The sequence below is a fragment of the Anomalospiza imberbis genome, chromosome 20, assembly GCF_031753505.1.
Source record: "Anomalospiza imberbis isolate Cuckoo-Finch-1a 21T00152 chromosome 20, ASM3175350v1, whole genome shotgun sequence".
NCBI classification, from domain to species: domain Eukaryota; kingdom Metazoa; phylum Chordata; class Aves; order Passeriformes; family Viduidae; genus Anomalospiza; species Anomalospiza imberbis.
Window position 1 is genome coordinate 1,833,806 of NC_089700.1, and position 26,640 is coordinate 1,860,445.

General features: G+C 43.6%; 1 protein-coding gene across 9 annotated transcripts in view; it reads right to left on the reverse strand.

The window, feature by feature from the left end:
- AUTS2 (activator of transcription and developmental regulator AUTS2) overlaps nucleotides 1-26,640 on the reverse strand; it is a 785,653-nt gene that overhangs the window by 433,128 nt on the left and 325,885 nt on the right. The gene's annotated exons all lie outside the window — the stretch shown is intronic.

Below are 26,640 nucleotides of genomic sequence, written 5' to 3' on the forward strand. Positions count from 1 at the left end.
TCATAAAACAACAGGATCTACTTAATAGGTATCAAACTGCTTTTGTTTTTCAAACCAGCTTTAATAAACTTGACTGGCATTGTAATTTTAAAAAACTACAAAAAAAACCCCCTAAACTACATTTTCACTACAATTGAGAACACATCTGCTTTCTCTTATACTTTGGACTGTTCAAGTCACCCCATTAAAGAGCAGTGTACTGAGAGGAACACTCACCACAGACACCCACTACACATGTCCACAAGCACATATACACCTAGAGAGCAAGAGGAAGATATCATCCACATCTACTGCAATGCTGAAAATGCACATCTTTGTTTTAAAATATCCTTCCTTATATTTTGCTTGAATGTATAAAATTTTTCATTTAGCCTTTCTGATGCTTTCTTTGAACTAACTCTGGTGGTTAACATTGGCAAGAAGTCTCTTTCAGAAATTTAGACTTAAGATCACACACCTAAATACAGAGGTAAATGCAGAGAAAATATTTGGTGAGGTACCTAATGAAATATTTTATGAGAGACCTACTACACTTATCAATATCCATGTAACAAACACCAAACACCTCCTGCTAATTTATTCTAATTCTTAATGTGATGATGTTAAGTTCCATTCACACCCTACTGGAGCAGGTATTCATTCATCCCCATGCCATGACTGGAGACCAAAGGTTCCTCCTCCATCACTCTCCATCAACTTTTTTCCCCCTTTTTTCTTCTCTCCCTCAATTATTTCCAGTTCTCTCAGAAACAAGTACACATAAAAATTCAAACAAATGCACTTTTACAGGTGCACACAAATAAAACCTACACTTCTGCTGATGTTTTCCCACCTGTACCCTCTGTTCACCCACAGCCACAGCTGCTCCCTCCCAGGGTCACTGAAGGAGCACAAAAAGCATCCTCACCCTCAGGTTATCACTTTCTCCCTACCACTGCCTGAGCAAATTGCATCTGAAAGTTTGGTATTTGTGTGCCACTTCTTAATCCCTTACTCCCCTCACCAGTAAAGGGAAGCTTTGGGTGTTCTCTATCAGTCAAATCAAAGTAAGGACACAAAGTCCGTGAAACTACAAGTTCCAACACACAACTGAGTTGCAATGCATGAGCACAACTACAAAAAATGGCACAGGCGTGCTCTCAGCCCAAAGAAAATGTAGCTGAAGGACCAGAGCTATTTGTCAGACACTTACAATTCAATAAACTAAATATTCCACAGCTCAGCCAGAACATTTCCAGTAAAATGATTTTTATTTCCAATGGAATGGTTTATCGGTCAGATCCAAGAGATCTTGGGAGCAGTTCTTGGAGGCAGAGGGGAGGATAACGAATTCAAGAAGTCTTACACTTCATATATAACTCACTGATCTTATCTAGGACCTCTGTGTCCTGTAATTTTATGGTCCCAAGTTTAAAATTTACCCACCCAAAGAAAAATGGATCAAGTTTCCCTGACTTGGTCTTTTGTCAACATCTGCCCAATGATGGAAAAACTCTCATTGCAAGTGGGGTGTTAAGAATTTTTTCCAGTCTCAGATTTTATTTCTAGAACCTAAATTTAGTTTGTGCACAATCTTCACACGTTAGATATTCACTAATCATAACAGCCCAGTTTTATAATTCTTCTACATCACGAATTCCAGCTATTTACAGAGAAGAGAAGAAAAACCCAGCAGGTGTCATTTTTCTAGACACAATTTACAAGGAGTAAGAGAACATGATGAAGACATCTGAGCCTGAAACTCTGTAGAAAAAAAAAGTGAACTGCAGGGACTAGACAGCAAACTCAGAAATAAGTCCAAGTTAAGATTTATAAGCTTTCCATATTTTCCTTTCTTTTTTTCCAAGTTGAGTTTCTCCATGTGCCAAACTTTTGAGGGTTTACATTTTATTCCAGAACCCATCAATCTGTGTTAAATTAAAAAAGTAAAGCATGGAAATGGGCCCGTTGTCTTCTCTTAAGAACCTAAAGTTACACTCAAATGCACATGAGAACATTTAATGTGGACAGGCCATGGGTCATTTCAATTCAATCTATTTGCACAGATTCAACTGCTTAAAACAATGCTGAAACAACACAGTGCTGCTCAGAAGGCCCACAGAAAACAGGCTGGATGTGTAGTTACACTGTGTGCACCTGGGTCATCACCTGGGGCACACAGGAACCCTAAAATCAGTTTACCCACGGAAATGCAACTTTCCTTGGAAAAAAATTGAAGTGCAATGTTGACAACTCTTGTTCCTCTATTGTTTCTAGCAGGGTGCCCCACCCAAACAGCAACACCAGCATGAAAATCCCATTCTGCCTGTCTGTGCAGGGCTGGGAGCTGGACTGGATGATCTCTGGGGGTCCCTTCCCATTCAGGTTATTCTGTGAGTCTACAAAGGTCTCACTGAGGACCTTCCCACATTAACACAGTATTAATCTTCTAATTTGCACCAGGCAAGGAGTGAAAAAGGGGTTACAAAACGTGTGTTTGACTCTGTGCTTTCACTGCACGGTGGGAATGAATTTGTCCCTGAAGGGATCCATCTAAAGGGTCTCACATAGAGGAAATACAGACATTTTCTAGCCCAAAACCCTAAAAACTCAGAGTGTCTCTGACTCACAAGGAGTATGTGCAGTGTCTCAGGGACTCCCCTAGAGAGAGATGAGGTATGTGCAAAAAAAGCACCTCAAGACCACTTGCCCAGGCTGAACAACACAGGACTCAATCCTGGGGCACACCCGCAGCTCCAAAACTTTTCTAGTTTTTGGTCATTCTTAGCATTGCATTCTTTTAAATCTTCCATTGTACTACAGAACCTGTGGTTTGTAATGCCTTTGAATTTGTTGGAGGACACCAGAAGTCAAGCAGAACTGCATAAAGTCATAACTATATTTCTATTCAAGGAAAAGGCCAAAAAGCAGATTTGGAAGGGTGGTTGCTGGCTGAGGGCTGGGCTGGGGCTCAGCTTTTATTCCTGATTCTTCACCTTCCACAAAGGTTTTATTTCTGATTCTCCACCTTCCCACACCTTCCCCAACAGTGAGAGGAATAGGTGTTCCCTGCTCTCCAGAACTGGACTGTCTGGAGGATTTTTCCATCAGGGCAGTTTCTCCAGTGGGTGATGGGGGATTCCACTGCACCACAGCCAGGGACACGGGGACGGAGGAAGGAAGCCGAGTTGTGGGGGCAGAGGGTGGCATTGCAATCATTGTTGTTTGAGTACCCAAATCTATTCTTATGGACAATAAATTGGATATTTTTCCCCCAAGTGGAGACTGTTTTGCCCATGACAATAATGGGTGACTTCCTTGCCTTTGCCTCACAAACTTCTTCCCTCCCCTGCCCTGCTGAGGAGGGGGTGTGAGAGAGTCTGGGGGAGTTTGGCCTCAGCCACGATGTGGTTTGGAGAACTTGCTGCTCATGGGCTGAGTCACAAAACTTCAGTCACAACTCTGCTGCTCTGCAGAGTGGTGAGGAAAGGAGGCAAAGGTGGAGACTGGCATGAGGGACCAGGGCACGGAGAGGGACACTGAGAGCACAGAGAGGAGAGGCACAAGGCATGGAACACCAAGAGGAACCTTTGATGAAGAAAGAGAGACTTGCTCAGGCCTGAAGGTCACAGAGAAACCATCCAGAAATGATGAATAAACCAAAATAGATGCAGAAACATCAACATGAAACTGCTGTCATAGCAAGTGCTAACAGGAACTCTTCTGTCAGCCCACGGAGAGATTTTCAGGTGACTTGGAATCTAACAGAACTATTTTTGCAGCAGGGAAACACTCAGCCCTACTTTGTGACAGTGAAATGCAAACTGAATATTCATCTGTGTCCAGGGAAAGCAGGTCTCTGCTGTGCTCCTTCCACCATTCAATTTTATAAAGTAGAGCTAAACTCTCAGCTTTAGGAGGGGACAGGCCTAGAGCAACAGTGCCAGAGCTATTGTGCCAGCCAGACATTTCTGTGACATGAGAGGAGGGACAGAAGCCATAAAACACTCCTAAGGGTAATCCCTGACAGGAGGGCTCTCTGTGGCCTTTCCTCTCAGCCAGGAAAAGAAGGAAGGGCAGAGCTGATCATGTTAAGAGGTGTAAGGGAAGATGGAAGGGCAGCTGAGCCCCAGACTCCAGGGAGCATTGTCCTCTCGGGACCACAGCTGGCTGTGCTGGATCCCAAAGCCTCTTTAGATAATTCCACTGTAGCACATAACAAGAAGGAAAGGAAAAAAAAAAAAAAAAAAAGAAAAAAAAAAAAAAAAAAACAAACAAAAAAAAAAAGAAAAAACAAAAAACCTGCTGAGAATTTGGCAAAAGCCTTTTTCACGGAGCTTATATATCATGTCAAAAACACCCTAATGTGGCTCTCCTGAGCTTCTTTATTTTCAGATATATTTTAGTTTAAAAACCCCACGCCATTTGGCAGCAGTAAATCTATAGTATCATGTCGAGGTGCCTGAGCCTCTATGCCATATGGAATTAAAGGATTATTTCACTACATTATACTTTAAAGCTATGAATGCTAACACCTCTCCCTGTCAGAGCACAGGCAGCAAGCTGAGCCTTTAGCAGAGTCCTAGAGGAAGGGGACACCTGCTCCCTGGGAGGTGGCAGAGCCCTGCTGTGGGGAGGAGAACTGCACTTTCACTTCTGCTGTCATCCTTTATTTATACAGCTTTTGCAAGGGTGAGGCAGTGCCTGCTCCCACCTGGGTGAGTGAATTCCCCAGCTCAGCTCAGCTGACTCCTACATGTGCCATTAGGAATGCTTCCCAAGCCCAAAATCCTGGACAGGCACATCCACCCCAGTCCTGACAGGAGTTTGTCCTGAGCAGGGCACAGCACACACACATTTCCACTGCTCCTTAGGGTCTGCCTCCACTTGCTCTCTGGCCTTTTCCCAGCATGGAACAGGACTCAAGAATGGGAATTTTTGTCACTTCTGGCAGGCAAGGCCTTTTCCTCAGCAGGGCACCCAGGGATCCAGGCAGAAGCACAGACGGATCAGGGACTGCTGGTGAGTGCAAGCTGCTCCAAAGGCCAGGGAGCAACACGTGGAGATGGAAGCCCGTGTGAACCCAGGGAGATCCCAGTTATCCCAGCACAGCCCAGGCCTGCTGGGCCATCCCCAGGCAGGGCTCTGACACCCAGAGCAGCCAGGCTGCACAGACAGCCCCAGGCCAGCCCTGCCCTGCCCAGCAAACACAGCCCCGACCTGGCTTCAACCAGGCAGAAAAGAGCAGCAGCACATCTCAGGCAGAACTCAGTATCAGATTGCAAAGAAAACATATTTTATCAATGATCAAGAACAAATCTGGCTGTATGAAAACAAATAAAAGGAGAAGTGCATGGCAAGAAAGAACCAAAAAACAACAGGGTAGATCAAGGGCTGTTACTTCTGATTTCAATCACGATTAACAGCTGTCATTTCAAAACTTCTGTTTATAGCTCTCCTGCTACTGACAGAAGTTAGACAAATACTCCTCAAACAGCACTCCCATGCCACCCACAGCATTAAAGGTGGTTTGGGTCTGGAGCAAGACCTCTTCACTGCATTTCTAACAAAGCCATGGTGTGCCTGAACAGGGGAGCAGCACAAGGAAAGCAAATCAGAGGTGAGATAATGAGGAGGAAGAGTATTTACAGCACACGAGTTTCGGCAGTAAATATGAAAAAAGAATTCACACTGTGTGTGGACTCCGAACATTGTTAATACAAAGACATTTTTCACCTCAGGGAAGAAAAATCTTGTTACCTGAGAGATACAATAAAACATTAGGAGAGGCTCTCTGTTTACCTCTTGATATACAATTTTATGAAAACCAATGCAGATGCTCCAAGAAATTGGCACCTTCTGAGGATCCAGGCCTCCATGTCATCATCCTGGCATCTGACATCCCTACCAGAAATGAAGCTTTTTGGTGTTTTTTTTTTGCTTACTTTTATGGTAAAAGTGAGGTAAACCAACAAAGACAACATCTTATCTTTTGTTTCCTTCCTACCTTTAATCAGAAGAAAAAGTCAGTAATTTTTCTGTTCCAAAACTCTTTTTATGAAAAAACAAGAATACACATATGTACATTATTTCAATTTTCTGTTGACCAAAAAAAAAAATCTAAATTGAACAAATAACTGCAAACATTTTTCTAATGAGCTTGATGATACAGAACAAGGGTGTCTTTAACTCACTTATTCCACAGCACTGCTGGTCATTTCCTGCTGCCTCTGAGCTGATCCAGAGTCTGCTGCTGCACTTGCTCAATAAATTGGAGTAGAGGAACTCATCCCCTACAACCTTAAGTGGGGGAGATCCAGCAAAGGAGCAGAGCTCTCCCCCTGTGCTCCTGGGGAGAATTTGGCTATTTAGCATTGTTATTGCAGACACACCAAGTGATGGGGCTCTGCTGGCAGGAGCAGGAGCCGAAGCAACACAGGCTAAGAATAAACAGCATCCTTGCCAGGCGGGGGTGGGGGAGAAAGAAACAGGCATTTATTTCCAGACCCTCTTCTCCTTCATTATATGCTTGGGCAACCTTAGATCCACAGCACACAGAAGGTACTCTGAAGGAGGTCTGTAGCTCTGTTTTATCTAAGTTTCACAGAGAATGCAGCCCATCATTTTTTCTGTGCTGTTTATACAGAAATCAAAGATAAATTTGGCATAAACTCATCACACCCCAGAATCATACATACATTATACACCACAGAAAGTGTAACAGACTTGCTCTGTTCCCCAGCTCCTGTTAAGAGTGGTATGAAACAGCAAGCTGTTGGCAATTGCAGCAAATGAAGCGTATTTCAGCACACTTCAAAAGCTGAATTGCAAAAAAATATAGGCTTCTCCTGACCCTTTGCATTTTGATGGTTGCACAGTGAGAAACACGGCCTTTAAAATTACACCTTGCAAAACTCTCCATTGTAGCAATCAATCTGTGCAAGCAGCCTGCACAGCCCAGGCTGCAGCAGGCTCTGGCTGCTCAGGGACAGCCAGAGGGGCTGCAGCCAGGGTGGGACACATCTTCCCTCCCAGGCTTTACCCAGCCCTGCTGCTGAGCTTCTTTGTGTCCCAGCCTGGATTTCCAGGGCCCTCCCTAGGCCCTGTGTAAGGGAAACTAGTCTTTGTAGGGTTAAAAAACACCTCTGAGAAACACAGATGTGCAGTGCCACAGGAGTGCCATCCTTGTCCGCATGGATATACATCCATCCACATTCTGATCCATCCATCCATCCATCCATCCATCCATCATCCATCCACATTCTGATCCATCCATCCATCCATCATCCATCCATCCATCCATCATCCATCCACATTCTGATCCATTTATCCATCCATCCATCCAGCCATCCATCCATCATCCATCCACATTCTGATCCATCTATCCATCCATCCATCCATCCATCATCCATCCACATTCTGATCCATTTATCCATCCATCCATCCAGCCATCCATCCATCATCCATCCACATTCTGATCCATCCATCCATCCATCCATCCAGCCATCCATCCATCATCCATCCATCTATCCATTCATCCATCCATCCATCCATCCTCCATCTATCCATCCCTCCATCACCCATCCATCCATCCATCCATCCATCATCCATCATCCATCCATCCATCCATCCATCCATCCATCCATCCATCCATCCCTCCATCCCTCCATCATCCATCCATCCATCCTTCCATCCATCCATCCATCCATCCATCCATCCATCCATCCAGCCATCCTCCATCCATCCATCATCCATCCATCATCCCTCCATCATCCATCCATCCATCCATCCATCATCCATCTCTCCATCCATCATCCATCCATCCATCCCTCCATCATCCATCCATCCCTCCATCCCTCCATCATCCATCATCCATCCATCCATCCATCCATCATCCATCCCTCCATCATCCATCCCTCCATCCCTCCATCCCTCCATCATCCATCATCCATCCATCCATCCCTCCATCCCTCCATCATCCATCCATCCTTCCATCCATCTCTCCATCCATCCATCCATCATCCATCCATCCATCCATCCATCCATCCCTCCATCATCCATCCATCCATCATCCATCCATCCATCCATCCATCATCCATCCATCCATCCATCCATCCATCCATCCATCATCCATCCATCCATCATCCATCCATCCATCCATCCATCCATCCCTCCATCATCCATCCATCCATCCATCATCCATCCATCCATCCATCCATCCATCCATCCATCCATCCATATCTCATCGTTACATGTACAATTTCAGGCTGTTATTCAGCCATTTACACCACTTATATTTCTTGCTTCTGCTCTGCACGTCCCCAAACCAGATTTTAAGTGTAATGGGGAGAGTCATGAACTCTTGCTGCAGTGCCTGTCCCCCGTTTCCCCAGAAGTACCCAACAAGGAGCAGTGCACATGCATTGGCTGCAACGCTTCCCACCAGGGACTGCTTTTCGTGGTCCCATTTAGGCTTGCTCACTTAGAGAATGGAGAACCAAGCTGGCAGTTTTAGGCCAGCATTCTGTGCCTGTTCAGAGCATGTGGCAATGATGAGTTTCCAGATCCTTGCTAGCCCACTATCAGCTCTGGTTTTGGTGGTGACAGGCACAGGGGCCTCAGGGACTCTGTCCCAGCCTCAGCCCAGGACCTGTGAGGAGTTCCTGTTTCTGTCACACAGGAAAAGCCAGGTGAGGTAGGGAAGTGAAGGCAAACATCACTTTTAACCTGAATCTTCAGAAAGGGGAGAGAAAAGAAATATTACCCCACTGAGCCCAGTGTCTGACATCCAACTTTCTACGGAAGGCCTCTGGTTGCCTTTGAAATGTGTAACTTAGTGAAAGAACACTTAAGTAAGAAAATCAGATCAATCACATGATGGAACAAATAGAAAATGGGCCAGGATGAAAAACCCTAGCAGCACTGCAGCTCTAGAACCGTCCACAAATCCAGCTAAGAGCCTCCATCGGCTTTAATGAGGGGAAACACAACCCCAAGGGAGCTCATATAGAGTTCCACTTGTTTCAAGCCCACAGGATAGTTGTTCCTCAGGTGCAAAGGAGATGCAAGAAGGGATGAGACGTTTTGGAATATCTAAAGAGGCGAAGCAGCCTGAGAAAGAGCAGAGTGACTGTACTCACTGGCTTGAATTAAGTCATGGTGACCACCATCCTTTCCTTCCTCAATGCAGACCACTAATGTGACTGACACCCAGCTAACATTACAGAAGTAAATAAATGTTTTGAAGGAGGAAGTATCAGTATTCATGGATGGACCTCGAGATGCTTACCACTGCTAACATAAAGGAGCCCTGTTATTTCATTGTTCAACATAAGCCCAGAATAAATATTTAATAATTTGGTTGCATAAATAATGATTTGAAGGTTGAGCTATTGCCTTAAAACTATAATACTATTTTAAGCCGTTTAACTGCCCAGCTAGATAAATTATTCAAGAATTAAAAGTCATCCTGTGGTCTCTGTACAAGGAGAAAACTAGGAAGTTGTAACAATAATGACAAAAGCAGGGCAAGATCAATCAAACCACATGATCGCTAACACAAACAAGCAGCAATTAAGCAGCAATCAAGACCAATCTGACTGGGGTTGATGTCCTTTTATGCCAATACTCTCAGCCCAAAGAGCAAAACTTAATAATGTTTTGCAATTTATCAAGGGAGCCATAACTCTGCTCTCAGTGACTTGGCCAAGAGGCTATTATGATAGCATTTCTCTATAATTTAATAATGTGAAGGAAGGCGGGGGGAGAGGGAGTAAAAGCATTTTGACATATAACTCACATCTATACATATTGTATTTTCCTCCTGCTTGAATGAGAGAAGCAGAAGTCACAACAATATAGCTCAGTACCAATTTGTTAGCAGGAAAGGGAAGCTGAACTATCTGGCAAAGAAAATCTATTTGAAGCAGCACAGAAGGGAAGGGACTGAAGCATCTGAATTCATTAGCAGCTGTCATTGATGTGGAGATGAGTTTAGTCATCACAAATAACTCAGGAGAAAAGCAAAGGGAGGAACTATTGTTGAAGTTGTGTGAAACTGGATTAGTTCTGATAGATGGCAAGGTGCCACTGGGGAACACTTGTGGTGCACCTCCCTCTGTCAGAGGGAAGCTCTGAGCACATCCCAACATTTTGCAGCTATCCCAGCATTTTGGATTTTCATTTTTCTTTTTGCATACCTCTCTCCCTCCCTCGTGTAAGCAATAACGTGAAATACATTGCAGCACCGTGCTTTTCACCTTGGATTAATTTTGCCAGTTGAAATAATGAGTCCTGCTGTTTGCAAATGTCAAAAAAAAATTTAAAATCTCCCGATCAATCTTGTAGTCTGTCCTCTGTGACAACAGTGACCAAAGGTGATTTAATGCTTGATAGATCCGATGAGCTGGTTGCCTCAGTCCAAGTCCAAAACCATCTTCATTTCCAGAAAATCATTCTGCCAGCCAGTGTTACTCGTCCCTGTGTTGGCAGCCTCAGCAGAGAGGTGGCATCAGGGCCACCAGTGGCCACCAGAATCCCAGGGCACAACTGCAGGATTGCCACCGGCTTCAAGGGACGCAGAAGACATTTAGGGAACTGGGTGGCCACAAATACTTGATGGACTGTTTCTGTACCTTATACTGATAAAACTCCCTAATTTAACTTCTCTTTCCTGGGTTTTGAAATTGTACTAAACTTACCCATCTTGAAAATTTAGCCATATATTAGATAAGTGGAGCTTTATTATTGTTTCAAGATAAGTGCAAAAAATCTATAATAGAGGACTACTATCAAATTACGGTTACTTGAATTAATCCTCATCCTGGCATTTAATAATTTGTAAAGTGCTTATTCAGAAAAAGGTCAAAAATCACTTGGAAAGATATGTTAATGGCTCTCTAAGTAATGTTTAGACTTGCTGAATAAATTTTCACACTTAAGTCACGTATAACAAGCATTACAAAATGTATTATAAATGGTGCTCTTCACACTGGAGAGCTGTGTGTACATACATGTTACAGCCTCCCCAGCAGACAGCACTTCAGCACTTAAATTCACCTCAGCTGAGGAAAAAAGTAAGCTTATCTTTGCTGTTATGCCAGAAATAACTCAATGTATGCTCTCATAAAGAGGAATATTCACCGCAGTCAGGGCCTGCAGGAGCCCATTATTGTTCATTTAGATGATTAAAAAACCCATCAGAAATGATAACCCAAATAACTGTCAACCCCCAACTTCCCCAAAACCCAGTCTTTAAAAATAAAATTAAAAAAAAAATTTAAAAACCTGTAAATAATTGGAAATGGAGGGAGACAAAGCCCTGTGCTGATGGATCAACATGAAAGCCCTTCCATGCTTTGAAATATTTGGGCTTTAAAATGACCCACAAGACTTAAAAACTAAGTATCAGCATGTGAGAAAGTACCATATTACAGTTTAAATCAACCATTATACAGGCTCAGCAAGCATCAGCACGCTCCTTCCATGCACTAAAAAACGTCAACTTCTCCTTGGTGTATAATAATTTGTGAAATAAAGCAGGCATGCAAAATATGGGTGGCAGGCAGCAAATGCTGAGATTTGGGGCACCAAGGTGTTTTAAAATTGTTTTTCAGTTTTGCATCCAGCATCCGTTGAAATCTCAACAGATCAAAGTTTTGCAGACAAGGAAAAAAAAGCCTACAAAATTAATAACTATTTAAGTATTCTGTTTCATCATGATAACAAACAGATGGTTTTAATATTCTAGAGGCTAATTTCTGAACAATTAAAAACACAGCAAGACATTAACATCTAATGAAACATTTTAACTACCAGTATATGCATCTGCCATTAATTTCCACACAGTAAGGTCTTGGTTCTCTTCAATCTGTTCTTTATTAAGGAAAGTTTTTCCACTCTGAATTTAGTGAAGTAGAGAATTAACAACTGTTTTCAATCAGCAATCAGCATGATATTTCGCCAGTGTGCATTGAAACCGTCCACACTATCAGACATAAATTTACTCCTATGATGGCTTTGATCTGCACACTGAGTGGAGATGTTAGAGGGGAATTCATTTTCTAATTCCATTTTCATTTAGAACATAGGAATTCATCCCTCACAGATCTCATGTCCCCTTTTAGCTATTTTAGGTAAAGGACACCTACTTAAAATGTGCCTTACATGTTACTTACAACCCAGCCAAAAACAAATTCTTTTTTTTTCATCAATGAAAGCATTGTCATGCAAACTGTATGGAATAAAGTTCTTCAAAGGACAGTGGAATTCTATATTTATGAGCCTCTGATTTATTTTTCCTTTTTTCCCTCTATGATAAGAACATGGGCTAGTATTCATCAAAGCTCTACCCTTGCAAACACTAGTTGATATTAAAAAAATCTCTGTGCCCCACACAAGCTAATTCTTGTGTTCCCTCTTCAGATATGCACCTTAGAACTGCTGATTAATTTTTCTGCAGGTTTTCCCCAATTTAGCAGGTTATGATTTAAATTCAGCTGAGGCAAGTCCTTCTCTTGGCTCCCAGGGTGCAGCAAAAGGCTGATATTCAATATTTGTTATTCAATATTTGTTGTCATCACCTGGCTACTGTAGGAATGAAGCCAATAAATAAATATCTTGGGGAATAACTCTTGGGCTGGAACTCAGGGAACTCAGGCTCCCTGTGCATTAAACATGTAGGCACCTCCCTAAGTGTCTCTGGTTTTCAAAAGGGTTAAATTAGCAAGGAACTGGGAATGATTTTAACAGAAACCACATTCTGACCAGCTTCCTGCTTTGCTTTTAATCATGTAATTTATGTAAACATGGAATTGCAAGGCTAAACTAATAAACATTGAAAAAAGCCTTGAGAAAACATAGATTTAGGGAAGGAGCCAGCTGCAGGACTCTGCCTCCTGGATTCACTTTGTGGTGTTCAGCAGGGATTTCATGGTGCACCAAGAAATGTTTGTACTGCAGTTAAGTAGAACGAGAGACATTCTGGTTACTGCTTCAAGTCAGGAGAAACAGGGCCATGAACTGGGCCTTCTACCGGCAGAGTGGTGCCCTACCAAGGGGTATTACCTGTTCTATCTCCCTCCCTCTAATCTACACCAGAAATAACATTCTGGGCTCAATGTACCTCCAACAATAGTTACATATTTCCATAGAAATTTCTGTAACAGACCACCTACAGCAGAATCACATCCCACCCCTGTCACATCCCACCCTGAGTGCCTGTACCCTTCTCAGAGGCTCAGCCTGAACAAAGCTGGCTCTGCCTCAGTATTTGCTTTTTTTCCCCTTTTTTTAAATAGGCTATTGCAGGTTTAAGGCCTGATCCAGAGAGGCTGAGAACAGCCACAAACCTATTTGGAATCTGGGTTTCCAAAGTCTGGAACCAGAACAGTAGTTAGGTAAGGAGGACATGAAAGATTATTTATTTGACTTCAAGCACTGTCATCACTATGAATTTTGGGGATTAGGGCTGGGAATTTCCGATGTGCTGAGCAGAGGCAGGGGTGTAACCTCACTGAAAGACAGTGAGCTCTTGGCTCATTTTATATCCACTTTTGGGGCAGTGAAATATGGTTGAAGTGGGGTCCCAGGAGATGCCAGATGGGATTTCAAGAGACCTTTCCAGCCAGTCATATCTGGTTCAGAGAAATGTGCACACTGAAATGACTGTACTGGGACTTTGCCATGTAACCATTAGCTCTATAACCACCATTAATATACCTTGGAGGCTTTGCCTTATTTTTATATGTCAGACAGTTTCAGGCTAGCACTGTATTTAGTGAGGAGAGCACAATATTAAAATGTGACTTTCATACTTTTTATGCTCCAAGTGCCTGGATCTACTCTTGGAACACTACAAAAATAATACTTTTATGATTCAGTTTTTCCATGAAATATTTATAATACAAGTATTGAGTGATGGAAGTGCCAGAATATTACAATTGCTGCACTTGAATTCCTGGAGATTGGAAGCTTTTGTTTGGTCTAGCAGCGTGAAGGAAAAGCGTCCTGCTAAACATCTGTCTCTCCCTGCAGAACCACACGGGAAATAAAGATTTTGGGGCAGCACTGCCTGAAGTATTTGAGTCCTCAGCTTACCCACTGCAGTCTGAGGAGTCTCAGCACTATAAAATCACAGAGCAGAGGAAGGTGCAGCCCAGAAGGACCAGGGCTCCCTGCATCCCTCCTGACAGGCAGACCCTGAGCTAACCCAGCCCAAACCTGCTGCAGACACCCAGTGAGCTCTGCAGCCCTGCAGCTGCATTGGTGCAGTGCTGCACTGCCCTCCCCTGCAGCAGGTACCTTCACAGCCCCGCTGCATCTCCTGCCTGCAGTGTCCCTTGTCCCACCTCTCATGGATGTGCACAAACATTTCTCCTCTGCTCTCTGCAGCACCTTCCTGTGCTAGAGGACTGCTATCAGGATCTCCACTCCACTCCCTCTTTTAAACGAAATTGCCTCAATTCTTTCAAGCTTCTTGCAGACCACACTTTTAGACTTTCTCCATGTACTCCACGTATTTCTCGCATCAATTATTTCCTATTCTGAAGAGCAACTCCTTCAATATCCATTTGGAAATACAGAATCATATAAATCATGCTGATGCAAAATGCGTATTAAATGAAATATTTAAGGATGAAATGGGTACTGAAAGCTGTGGCCTGCATTTAGCCAACTGACTGGTCAGGCAGGTTCACTTCTGGGTGTCAGTCTTGTGACACCTGAAAATGTCTGAACTGATCACCTGAAGTGTTCTCAACACAAACCGTTTGAATTTATGCCGCTATTTCTCTCCTGGAAGTGCTGTTAACTTCTTTTCTAAATAATACCAGATCTGTAAAAGATATTTCCTGAACAAAAGTAGTTACAAGTATAGATACAATTTATAAACCTGTTCAGGAGAGGCTTTGTTTAGTTCACTGCACCTTGATTTAGATCTCTCTTCATTCAAAACCTTGCCTGAAACAGGTCTTTTTCTAAATATTAAGAGTTTTCAATAGAAATTTTCCTTCTTAGTAGTTTTTTTTTTTTCCCTGAGTTGGAGCTGCAGGGACCAAGTGTAGCTCCTCATGACGCTTCCACAGCTGGAACTCATCTGCTGTAAGAAGCTGTTGTTGAAGTGATCTGGAGAAACACTTTTCCAATCCATTTCAACAGCTTTCAAAGATTGCTCAAAGATGCCCAACAGCCCCGTCTGCCTTGCCAGGCCCTTCTTCCTCACTCCTACATTTAGTTACAGCAGGAGCATTGAATGAAATTAAAACCTAATTTGCTGTTAAGCATCCTGGTTAAGCAATCTGAAACTGTGAAGGTTTTGCTGGTGTTTATGAATGTATTTTACAACAACTAAGGCAAGGAAAGATAGAAGATGTTGAAGTTTCTGTGACAGGCTGAGGACTGGCCTTGAGAGCTCTACATGAAAACCACCTGAAAAAGGAGGAAAAGGAGCGAGGCACGGGAGGAGCTGCTGGGTGGGTGAAAGGCAACGTTATTTCCTTCTTTTTAAGGGCACAGAAATGCCATGCTGTCAACCTCTGGCATTCCCCAGCAAACCATGGCAACAGCTGCCTGGCTCTGTAGCAATAAACGGAGCCAATTTAATAGCTTTTATTGTTCTGCTGTGATGTTTGAGCGCAACCACTTCTTTCCTCCCAGGACTCCTGAGCCCGCAAGGGCAGCAATGAGAGAAGATCTCATTTACCTAAAAGCGCTTATAAATTTTTAATTTGCTTTAACAAGTAAATTAACAAGTCCCTCATTCAGGCAAGTTTTATGGCCTCTTGCCACTTGGGGAGGGCCATAAAAGTTTTATAGATAATCCAGAGCTACCGAGATTGCTCATAATAAATTGTCTGTTTCCTGTTATTTTATCAAACCATTGGGCTTCTAATGACTTAAAGTCACAGCTTCTTTATATCCACACATTTTATGAGCCCGTATTTATAAACTGTAAAGAATATCTTAAATTATACAGGGCCCCTGCTAATCATTACAAAGCCAGTTTTTTAAAGGAGACAACCTTTTTGCTCATGTCCACCTAGTAAATTTCAAGAGATTTAAGGGGGAAAAAATGTTTTTGGAAACAGCACACTGATTGCACATTCTATTTTAAGATGTTGCTTTAGCCAAATTTTCATTAATGAATACTTTGAAGTGCATGGAACTCCCTACACTCTGATTTCTAACAGTTCTTGAAAAAGTTCTCAGGATACCAGGCACCTTAGGCAAGCCTGGCTCTGGGATTCAGGCTTGGGAGGAGGCAAGAGTGGAAAACCAACATCTCTTCTCACAGAGAAAATGCTGCCTCCAGTGGGAGCTCAGTGTCTGCCCCCTGGAGCACCACTGGTGACACTGGGACAGAGCCCTCAGCCCTGAGCTGTCCCACCATGAGGTGCTGCGAGCAGTCACACTGAAATCCGAGCAGGCACCCAGGGCAAGGACACAGCAGCAGGTTGAAATCACAGCCCCAGCACTGCCAGGCCACCACCAACCCTGTCCCCAGGTGCCACATCCCTACCTCTGTCAAACCCCCAGGACAGCGACCCCACTGCTGCCCTGGACAGCCAGGGCTGGGGCTGGACATTGCTTCCAGTGAAAACATTTCCCCAGTATCCAACCTAAACCTCCCCTGGTGCAACTTGAGGCCGTTTCCTTTTGTCCTGTCACTTGTTCCTTGGGAGAAGAGCCCGACCCCATCTGGAAAGGGAGAGTAGGCTCTGAACTTGAGTGGTCACAAGAGTTTTGAGGGAGTTTGGTTTTTATCTCACTGACTACACAGAGTGTAGTGAGACTAAACTGTAAAAGAGACAAACCCTCACTCTTCCAGTGAGATGAACTCCCCCTCTTTCCCTGATTTCTGACACAGAAATTATGTGACAAAACTATAGGGAAAAATTACTGGTTATGTTTCCTGACGTAATATATTTAGGGTGGAGGGGAAGGAGAAGAGAAAGAATAAAGCTGCTGCAGATTCTGTCCTCCAGAGACTTGAATATTGCAACTGGATTAAAACCTGGACTTGCTCCGAAGTTGAGGTTGATACAAAGCTACAAGAAATGGGATTGTGTTAATAACATAGCATAGGCAAAAATAATCAGTATTTTCTGTAAATACAGAGCGTTATGAAAGCCTAAAACTACTTCAACTAAACAGGGGACATTGAATTATACTTTAAAGCTCCCCATTATCTTTCTGTGAAATACAAGTCTGTGGAACTGGAAACTCCATTTACCCTAAAGGAGAAAAACACTGCAAGATCAGAATATCATCCTTTACTCAGCAGAGCTTTCCTGCTTAATGGGAAATTCCAGCAGGATAGGCAAGCTGTAAAAGCTCAGGATACTATTTTTGAGAGAGAAGCCAGACCTGGTGCTAAATCCTGGAATATGTCCATTATCTGAAGCACTGAAAATGCTTGAAGTTTTATTTATTGATTTTTTTTCAGTTTGAAAGTGCCATAGATTCATATCTCACAGTATCAGTCCAGATTAAGATCCATTGTGTAATTACAACCGTGCTCATGTACTTTCATTCTTCAGTGTTATGGTTACCACAGGCCAGTAAAAATAGGCTGCTGGAGAGGATGAAACTGTTGTTCAGGCATCATTGTACACTAAAGGAGAACTTGTTCAACTCTTCTGGCAATAACTGTAAGTACAGTGGAAACAATATAAGAAAAGCAAGCCATGAACCCCTCACCAAATGAAAATTATCTTGTGTTTCAGGTTGCAAATTCAGGGTTCTGCTCCTGCAGGCTCAGAAGTCCTTGAGATGGAATGAAAACAACTGCAGAGAATGCCAGAGATCACATTTTTCCAATTCCCTGGAGTCCTTCTGGGTGACTGAAAGTCTCTCTTATTTAAGAAGCAGAACTTAACTCTATAAATTGCCCACCAGAGCAAATCCAAGGCCCCACCCATCTGTGCTCACTAAAGATGCATCTCCCTGCATCAAGCATTAACCATTGTCTCATCGCTCATAAAAGAATCTTAAGGTAACAAGGAGAGTCATACAGAGATGATAAAGGAACAATATCCAAAGGATCATACATTATGAGACCTCCAGCCCAAAATCCTGTTGACTGCTCCCAAAGTGGAGAAACCCTAAAGCTTGTGGTATGCAGAGAAAAAAAGAGGAAAAATAAGTTCTGTGAGCCGTGCAAAAGACTGAGGGTGACTCAAAGGAGACAAACCCATCATCCACATTACAAATTGCATTTACCCAATCTGCAGTAATAGAAAAATGTCAGCAAGAGGGTGTGGGTGTAACCAGGATGAAACCTGGTCAGACTGGGTGAATATAAGGCATATTTGAATCTGCAGGTAAAGGTAAGATGTGAAAACACAGTTTCTGCTGATGAAAGCCACATATACTGTCAGCAGCAATATTTACTAAAAATGGACAAAAATAGCCTGGTTCAGAGGAAAGGCTTAATTTTCCCCCCTCTACGCTCCTTTCAAAAGGGACATTAGATGTTATGCCCCATCTTTGAAATCTCCTCATGGTTCTCAGTGGATGCAGAAGTGAGAAAGAAGAAATGCAGCCGAAGCCTTTTTTTTTTTCCTGGAAACACACTGACTACATATGATTTCCAGACTTTCTCTGACAACAGTTACAAGTCTTTCTGACTCTGAAGAGCATCCAGTCAGAAACTCATCTTGAGGGAATTGCTGTGCTTTAAAGATTCACCTACTTTAGCCCTGGCTGTGGCTTTTATTTCTCTATAAACACACACACATTACTTCTCCAACCAAATCCTTGCAAAAACACTTGCCCGCCTCTGCTACAAGACAGAAGATATTTCCATTAAAGTAAGCAAACTCATCTCTGGTGCACCTAAGGCCTGCAGAGTTCCTAAGTTTCAGTTCACATTTCAGGTTAATCTTTTCCTTTCCTAAAGAACAGAACATCCTTTTTCCTGATCTCCCCGAGGGCTCAGTATTTGCAACATCAAACAGAACACACAAACCATCGCGCCCCCTCCAAAAGCCCATTATACTGTCAACTGCCTTCCTAACTGCAACCAGGGGAGAAAGCTTATATACTGACTCCAGAGCTCTTTTACTGCTGGAAAGTGTCCATGATTTCTTCAAGCTACTGCTGCATTTCATTTCTCTAAAGAACTCATAATAAGATGGGCAAAGATCCAGGAAAGAAAAAAGAAACCCGACCAACCCTCGGCGCTCCCCCCGCCGCCGCTCTCAGCCGCTGGCGAAGGCCAAAGCCACAGGACTCTCGTGCAACCCTGCCAGTGACCCTCCTCAATAAATCAGATACCAAAATGCAGACACATGAATCAGGCTGGGAAGGGAGAGCAGGACCAACGTCTGCTAGTGAAGATAATGGTGTATCTTGCAGTGTATTCCATATCCACCAAGCACAGAAAGAAGTGAGAGACTGGGAGGAAAGTCCTTATGGAGGCCACATACAAGCTACATGAGTTCAAGAGAAATTACTGTCTATTTAGGAATTTTGCAAGGAGAGACCAGGTTGTTATTCTGGGAGGAAGGCCCAAGCTATGGCTGTGACTGGGCTGGGATTTGAGTCTCAGCCTCCACGGCTCAATAAATGAACATTTGCAAGGCACAACGTGAACCTCGGTGGGAAGCTGTTGCTGGAGAGTAACTATTACTCTACTTAGGAAATTTTTAGAAAGGCAATAAGTGAACATATATCAAAACCAAGGGTGTCTGTGCAGCTCTACTGCATTGGGAAAAAAAATGTTTTGATGCTGACAGATTTTACCAGCTATTTACATGTTTTCTTTCACTGTGTTTGAAGTGTTCGTATCTGCTTTGGCAGATTATTGACTGGCACCAAGCCTGGGTTAACAGGAGAGGGGGCTCATTTTTGCTGGAGGAGCTCATCTTCAGGGACACAATCCCAGCGAGGCACAGACTTCCTTCCTCATGGCCCAGCCCACGTGCCCCTCTCCTGCCATGGAGCGTGGTGGCTTCTGGCCAAGGCTTTGACCTCAGCAAACCAGCAGAGCCCGTCCAGTGACTGCACAGAGCTCACTGCAGCTCTCACCCAGAGCTGGCTGGACAGAGGAGCACTAAATATAACTGCCAGCCAGCCAGCCAGCACCACCCACAGCTCTCGTCCCTAATTTCTCAGTGAACTCCTGGTAAACCACAGCTGACAGGGGCTGCAGGTCTGGCAGGTGATATTTCCAGCTGGACTGCTATGAACTCAGGAGGTTATGTCAAGCTGCAGCATCCAAGTGATGGTAAATGGAGCCCTGGACCGTGAGGAAATGGCTGGAGATTGGTTACAGCCAGGAGAAATTGATCTGTCTGAAAAAAACAGCCCAGGAATCACAGGATTAATGTTCAAATTCCAGCTGTGTTGCATTGTTCCCTTTCCTCCAGCTCTCCAACAACAAAGACATGCCTCCTCCTCTGGAGACCAGAAAAGTTTTATTAAAAATCTTCATACAACTGTTGCAGCAGAGGCCCTGCTAAAAGCATCATCGGAGAAAAATGCAGGATTCATAAAGAAACCATCCTACAATTTCCTTTCGATCTGGCATTGATTTCAAAGGGGCTACCTGAGCCAAGTGGCTTTGGCCAGCTCCCCTCCGTGCCCGGGGCAGGGTGTGGCTGAGCCTGGCTGGATGCGGGTGCGAGCAGCGCGGGCGCGCTGAGAGCGAGGGGGGAGCGAGGAGGGCAAAAATAAAATGGGAACACTTCCAAACCTGCAGCTGTGCTGGCCCATTAAAAAGCTGAAACTCGTTCTACTGTTCGACCTCATACTTATCACCACATAACTATTCATCAAAGAAATTTCGGTGCAATTAATTAAATTATTCCCCTGCCTGTGCCACAGAGTCGTTATTCCAATATCAGCTTTCACTCGCACTCTCTTAAGCTCATGTCTCGATGCCAAGTGACATCTCCAGGGCTGTCCAGCCTCAATAAAGCTCTGCTCCTCAGCACTCACAGAGCCCATCATTTCTCTCTTTTATTGCCATTTATTTTCCACTAGGATTTTGCTGCCAGTATATTGGCAGGACTTCCAGTATATGGATGTAATGAAATCTACCACAGACACTTAACATGGGGTCAGGCTTCAGCTCGGCTCATGTGAAGCTGTAATATGATAAACAAATGCTTCCAGGAGGAGGATTTTATCTGCTCCAAAACAGAACGAGGATTCCTTTGTACCCAGACATGAACTAGGAGGGAGTAATTTCAAAATCCATATGATAATTAGCTTTATAGCCAAAATGTGCTCAACATGAGAAACCTGAGTTACAGCACAGATCAACTTCTTTATAAAAAACCCTCAGTTTGCATATTCCACCCTTTTTGTGTGTGTTTTGTTTGTTTGTGATTTGTTTTGGCTTGTTTTTAACGGCACTGTTAGTGTAAGTCCACTGGCTCAGCACACCAAAGTGTGGGGGATTTGGTGGGCCCTTAGTTGACCTATCACAATATCTAAATATAAATGCTCTGATGTCAAGTCCTCCTCAGCTCTTCTGGAAATTCTGGCCCTGATGACTCTGAGCGTGGTCTGCGTCCACTGCCACAACAACTGATATGATGGCACCACTGCATCCCAATCAGTCCAGGTCAGGACTGCTGCCAGTGGGATTAGGCTGTAAAAATGTGAATTACACAAGACACCAACAGTCATGTCCTGGGCACCTCTAAGGGGACTTGTGGCGGGAGTTGAGAGATGAAAGAAACACAAAAGGAAAATAAAGTGTTACTTTAAGGAGAAGAAAAAAATCAAATCTTAGAACAGTTTCTATGTGGGCACAGTAAGTCCTGCACTACCTGGAAGGCTGTAAATCAATAACTAAGACATTCTATCAGAGAGGCTTTATTTCCAACACGAGTTAATGGACATAAATCTCCTCCAGGCAATGGATGTAAAACATCAGACTGTGTGATCAAAGGCGTGGGGGTTTTACCCTGGGCTGCTTTTGTGTCTAAAATAATCTTTTCCCAGGTGAAATGGAATTTTGTAGTTCTTGCAGGGAGACACAGAAGTTTGGTTCTGCACAAGCAACTGCCCTGATGGCCTGCTGGCTTTCCAGCTAAGGCATCGGTTAGAGGAATTTGTAGCATCTGTGTAAAGGCAGCAGAACCCAAGTGTTGCTAAATAAACAGGGGGAACCCAGAACTCCCCTGGTAAAGAGGGGAGAACTTTGCCTGAGTAGTGCCTATCTTGAAATCTGTTTGCAAAATTTTTTATATATACACTGAAATGTAGAAGTTTTCTCTGCTTGCCTTGAACAAAGGCAAATAAAACCTGGCTCAAACCAGACTTGAACCAACCTGTGCATCCTCCACCTCATCCTTCTGCTATCCAACAGTCCAGGTTATCTCCAACCATGCTGCCTTTTATTTTGCAGACTACACCAGGTATTTTGCCATTGGTAAATGAGACCTGGATTTGCCTCCCCAGTCACACATCAATACTTTCCAAATGAATGCAATCTAGTCCTTGGATCTGCTGTTCTCCTAGGATCCTTCATTACAACGTGTCCATTCTTTCTTAAAAATAAGTAAATGCTTCTGCTTGGCATTATGGCACATTACTGACAACTGTGGAGAGCAGTAAAACAGACAGGCTGCCCCACCAGGAAACATGAAAAATCCAATGTGAGCAGCAGGGGCCAAGGCAGTGGCACTATGAAACTTCCCCCCTGCCATTCTGTATCAGTAATTTAGCTGTAAATGTACATTAACTATTTCCTTAAAAAAAAAAAAAAAAAAAAAAGAAAGATAGGATTCAAATTTCCAATGTCACAGATATTAAAGGAAGTTTGAGTGGCACTTTACAGAAATCACAGAAGGTAGGTTTTATCACAGTTGCTTTATGTTTTTTGAAACATTTAATCCCTTTCCAAAAGCTATTACAACATCTTGAACCCTTCACTTCCACATTCATTATCTACCCTGACTTGAATATGGCAAATAGAGCACATTGATTTAGCCCAGGACAATCCAGTGTAGGACTAAGCTGTGCCCTTCAATACCAACCAACACACTTCCGATATTTTAATAAAAACAGTAACCACATAACAAATATAACTCTAGATAATTCTTACCTTCTGTTTTCCAAGCACGTCACACTGCATGTAATTTTTTATTTTTTAATTTTATTTTACTTTTTGACCAGAAAAGGCATAACATTAATACCTTGTGGCAGCAAATCCAATTACCTGCTCCCTCTGAATGATCTCCTTCACCTCTGGCACACATTCCAGCTGGACAGTGCACCCCACCAAGCTCCTTTGGGCAGGAATTGGGGCAGATCTGCCACGCTGGGGGAGTGATGCCTTCAGGAAGGCACCGTGGGTGGCAGCACAGGATAGTTCATGTGTTCACACCCTTGATTTCAATCATTTCTTCCCTGCACCAAGACCACCATGACGACCTGGAACGTTCCAAACACACTGACTTCCAAGGGCATCTGCAAACCATTCTGTCTGACAGAGTGGTGATGGTGACGTGTGCCAATGGGTTCTGATCCTTTCCCCAGTGCCAGGGCTGCCCAAGGTCATTGATGCAGGTAAACCACGGCTCTCCCAGGCTGCACAACAGCCTCTGATCACTCTGGGTGGTGAGAAAGGCTCTGCCAGGCACATCAACTCTTCAGCAATGCAAAGGAACTGCAGCACCTGGATTGTCCCAGGGATATGATCTTGCAGCAGCTGGATTATCCCAGGGATGTGAACTATCTCCACACCTCTGACATAACAGGTTTTGCACCTTATCACAAACTCTGGTCTCACAGCCTGTGCAGGGTATCAGAGAGCAGATGTCCATCCCTGGGCTCTGCTCAGTGGGAAAAGCCCATCATATGTTTGGTTGACTTTCCTATAAGTTGCTAGTGTCAATAAAATTAATGTGACATTTACAACTATTTTGGGGATAAAATGAAGTTGCTTAAATGATTCTGCAGAAGCAGCATGAGACAGAATTATTCAGTTGACAAAATCTAATTAGGTGTAAATTATTTCAGGTTATATGAATTATAAAACCTTTCACAGAGAACTCAAACTCAAGGCTCAATGTGATACAGTGAATTAGCCATGCCAGGCATCTGTTTGCCCGAGTTGGGTTTCAGATGGGGACTAAGTCACACAGGTAATTAATTTTTTCTTTCCACCATGCTCAGGCAGGCAGAAGAAGCCATGCCCCATACAACAGACATTTTATTACAGCTGGAAGGCTTTTTTCCACACAGAAGATTGGAAGAATTTGAGAGTTGGTCAGTAGATACAAAAAGCAGCTCTTAGTCTTAACCCTGAGATGGAGCTGAGACTCCTGATGCCTGGGGATAGCAAGAAGAGAATATATTGGCAGCAAGCTCTCCTTGGAGCCTGTGTCCAGCTCCATCCTTCAAGCAGAAAATGCCTCTGTAGTCACACTGAGAAATGCTCCAGCATGTGGTTAAGTTTAATAACCACGATCACTTTTGCAAGTGTACTTTGATGCTCTGTAGGATCAGCATGTCCAGAAACCTGCCTAATTAACACAGCGTTTACTTCTCCTGCTAAGTTTAATTTTTGCTGTTTAGATGCAGAAATGCCATCATTACCTTCCACAAAGCCAAGCAGGCCATCTTTGAACCCAAACTATTGGTGATTTTAATGGCTGAGAAGCAGAATGCTGAGAAGCTCTAAGGATGACAGGGTGTCCTGTGCTGTGGCTGTGGAGGAGCAGGAATGATGAGCAGCTGTGTAATTAGATGTTTTGGGTGGGAGAAGACAAGTGCTTTATGAGCTGAGCATCAGCTTTGCTCACTTGCTGTCAGCCTGCTGCAGAGGGAGGGTCTGGGCACTGTGGGAAAGAAGCACATCCAGTTCCCACAGGAGGTTTAGAAATCCACACTGGGATTTGACATGATGGTGATTTTCCATTTAAATGCACCACGATGCAACATGGATTGCTAGATCTCATATGGGACTCAAACTGCCTTCTCACACTGCTTTCCAACTCCTTGAACAACCCACTGCAAGGAAACACAAGTTATTTACTATTGCTCACACTCCCTCTGTAAGGATCAGAGAAAATTACTGGAAGCAAAGCAGAACATTTGGTCACAAAGCCTTGAGAAGCATGCAAAAACCCCACAGTCCTGATTTTCTCTTTCTCTTTAAAAAGTTCAGCTGTGCTGCTAAGCTCCAGCTGGGGCCTTTCTCAATGAACAGACATTGCAGCTTAGTTTAAAACAATATGCAATGCTATCAGCTGCTCTCTTGTTCCATTTCTACACAGAATGCATTTCTCACACACTATTGACCACAATCCTTTGAAAAGACTGGTGAGGATTACATATTTTAGATGCCTTTTCTCCTACCTCAAACAATAGGCAGTAGCAAGTGAATTGGGAAAAAAAACCCAGTTAAAAACAAGCAACAAAGCAGACACAGAGAGAACACGTGTACATCAAACATTTAACAATTATTTGCTCAAACTGCCTCTTCATTTGCTTTGGAGATTTAATAAATAAAGCTTGATTCCTTACTGTCTCACACTACCTGGCACAGAGGAGCACACTGCCACTCCAGGCAGCCAGGAAGGCAAGAGTGGGATCTGAGGTGTGGGATGAACCTCCCCTCAGGAAATCCAGCTGGCTTTCTTGCATTCTCTGAGGTCTCCACATTGCCAATTTTCTAACTGAAATCTTAACTACAAAGAGGTTGGAAATACCAAGAATGGCCTCAGATGCATCTGAACACTTAGGTAGTGTCAGTCCCCTTCTGTGTGCAGATGAACTGCACACTCAAGGATAGATTAGATTGGAGAGAATCTTGCATTTAGAAGGGGCATACAAAGTCATCCAGTCCAACTGCCATGGGCATGCCCTCTGCCTTCCCCCAGTACATATAGGTATGTATTAATAGTCAGTCCTAATCCCACACCAAGATGCCAGGGAAGATAAAGTCAAAGCAAGACAAATCCAGCACTCTTTGTTTCTATCTTTGTAACAAGAGCTGGTGGCAGTGACAGAGATCTGAGGATAAACACAAATCTGCTGCGGTTCACAAACCTTCACTCCACGGTGATCGATAACTGTATTTTTTAAGTGCTGCAGGTATCAGGCTCAGCTCTGGGCTCTGTATTTCTCTCTCTATCCTGTTTGTAAGAACATGTTGCAATATACTCTAAGACTGAGGGACCAGACAGCTGCTCCAGGACCTCGCATGTTCATGCCAGGACCGGAGATGGCGATGGAAGAAGCGAATACCAACCCAGTTTCCCTGCCTCAGCAAAAGGACAGCAGGGCGAAAAGTAAAGGAAATTAAACACAAAACAAAGCACAGAGCAGGAAAGGGCCTTTGTAGCCACAAAGTGATCCCCTCCCTTTTGTCAACGCTGGCTCCCAGCTCTGGAGGAGTTAAGGCTGCCACGTTAGAGGCGCTGCCGAGCTGTCCCCGGGGTGGCAGCCAAGGCCACTCACCCCACGATTAGAGGCCTGACAAGCTTTGTCAATGCAATCTACTGAACGCCGTGAGTGACAAGCGATCAATATTCCCCACTCTCATGGGTCATCACAGGTGACAGAGGTCTAAGTAATAAAACAGCCCTGGCTGCCTCCTCTAACTTAAATGCTTCCCCAGCCACAATATTTCTTTTTTGTCTAAGCGCCTCCGGCTAAATTCCTCGCGGATCGAAGCATCGGATGGGCTGTGGGTTCTGA